The sequence below is a fragment of the Peromyscus leucopus genome, chromosome 15 (genome assembly GCF_004664715.2).
Source record: "Peromyscus leucopus breed LL Stock chromosome 15, UCI_PerLeu_2.1, whole genome shotgun sequence".
In the NCBI taxonomy this organism is placed as follows: domain Eukaryota; kingdom Metazoa; phylum Chordata; class Mammalia; order Rodentia; family Cricetidae; genus Peromyscus; species Peromyscus leucopus.
This window is the reverse complement of record NC_051076.1, coordinates 46,632,336-46,634,675: the sequence shown is the minus strand read 5'-3', so window position 1 is coordinate 46,634,675 and position 2,340 is coordinate 46,632,336.

The following is a 2,340-nucleotide window of genomic DNA, read 5'->3' as shown; positions in this document are numbered from 1 at the left end:
CACACACACACACACACACACACACTAATACATTGTTTTGGGCTTAGAAAATGATGTGCCAGCAATACCACCTCTAGGATAGGCTGCTATATAGTGTGTCACAGGACAAAAATGAAAATCTACTCTTGTTTTTAATTTAATGCGTTTTACATATAATGCCTTTTGATTAAAATTTTCTTCTCAGCCAAATTCTCCAAAATCTTGTTACCTCCTTATCCACCAAACTTTTTTATGTTTTTTTTTCCTCAAATGTAAAATAAAATGCAACCACCCTCCACAAAAACAATGGTCAAGCAAGCAAACAACCACCATGATAAAAAAATCAGATAAAATACCCAAACAAATTAAAATAAAATGGGCACAGTAATTTATGGAGTTCACTTTGTTTTGATCAAAACACTTCTGGGCAAGGGTCACGCTTGCTGGAGTGTGGTTGTTAAACCCATTGATGCTCCCGTGGAGAAAACTGGTATTCCTTTTCCCAGCAGGATCGCTTTCAAACAGCTTCTTTGGATTTGCACTCAATGCCCTTCTCTATGCTGAGATTTTGTCCAGTTTGCACCTGCACCAGTTCTTGTGAGCATGTTACAGTCTCTCTGAGTTCATACGTGTATCACCCTATTGTATCTAGAATATACTGTTTCCTTAGTGTCATTGACTAGCCCTGTTTCCTCCAATATTTCTTCCTCCTCTTCCACACAAATCACTGAGCCCTGAGGTGAGGAATTTAATGAAGATATCCCATTTCATACTGACTGCTCCAAAGTCTCTCACTTTCTGCACATGGTGCAGTTTTGAGTTTCTGTATTATTTCCCATTTACTGTAAGAAGCTTCTGTGATAAGGGCTGAGTGATGTACTGATTTTATTTGGAATGGTTGTTTTTAGCTCCACCCATTCACCTGCAAGTGTCAGAGTTTCATTATTCTGATCAGCTGAAAAATAGTGTTAATGTAATACATTTTCATAAGTTGGTAGATATCTGGGCTGTTTCCAGTTTCTGGGCATTATGAGTAGAGTAGCAATGGACATGGGTGAGAAAGTATTTTTGTAATAAGACACAGAGTCCTTTGGGTTTTGCAAGAATGTATTGCTGGACCTTGGGGTAGATAAATTTTCAACTGTGTGAAGAACCTTTACACTGATTTCCACATTGAGTGCATGACTATGTACTCTCATCAGCAATGAATAAGTTCTTTCCTTTCTCTACAACCTTACCAGCATGTACTGTCACCTGTTTTATATATCTTGGCTATTTGGTGTGGAATTTCAAAGTAGGCTTGATTTTCATTTTTCTGATGGCTAAGGATGCTGAATATTTTAAAATTATTTCTCAGCTATTTATGTTCCATCTTTTGAGACCACTCTTTTGTTCTATAAACCATTTTTAAAATGGGTTATCTTGGGGGTTGGTTAATTTTTTAATTTTTCTTTCTTGTGTATTATAGCTACTAACTCTCATCAGTTGTATAATTGATATTATTTTTTTTTGCATCCCATAGGCTGCCATTTTACTTGACTAATCATGAGCTTTGCTCTACAAAAGTGTTTTAGTTGCATGAAGTTCCAAGTATTAATTGTTGTTCTTAGTAGCTGTGGTATTGTGCTCTTTTCCAAATGTCCTTTCCTGTGCCAATACATTCAAGCCTCTTCCCCACTATCTTTTCTACATGTAGCTGGCATTTTTGACAAGCACCCTTTGTTGAATGGGTCTTTTCTCCAATGTTTATTTTTGGTTTGCTGTCATATGTCCGGTGTCTTTATTTATGTGGAATTGCGTCTGGTTCTTCATTTCTATTACATTGAACATAAGTCTACTTTGTATGACCATAGTTCTGTGATACAACTTGAAATCTGGGATGGTAATACCTCTAGTAGTTCTTTTTTATTCAGGATTGTTTTAAGTATAATGTTTCTGTTTATTTGGTGTGTGTGTGTGTGTGTGTGTGTGTGTGTGTGTGTGTGTGTGTGTTTCCATATGAAGTTGGAAACATACATTGTTTTTCAATTTTTAAGAAGAATGGTGTTGGATTTACATCGAAAATTGCATTGAATTTGAACATTACTTTTAGTAGGATGGACATTTTCAACCTAATAATGGGAATTCACAGTAAGACCATCATGCTTAAGTAGAGGGAAATTGAAAGTATTTCCATTAAAATAAGGAACAAGGCAAGAGTGTCCAATCACTTCCTTCCAAGTTAACATAGTACTTGAAAGCTTAGTTATCTAGAGAAATAACTATTTAATGAAGTCAAGGGTGAATAACTAAAAAAGAAATAAATTAAGGATCTTCTTTTGAAGACTATATGATCTTGGGATAATTCTAGCATGCAAGTAA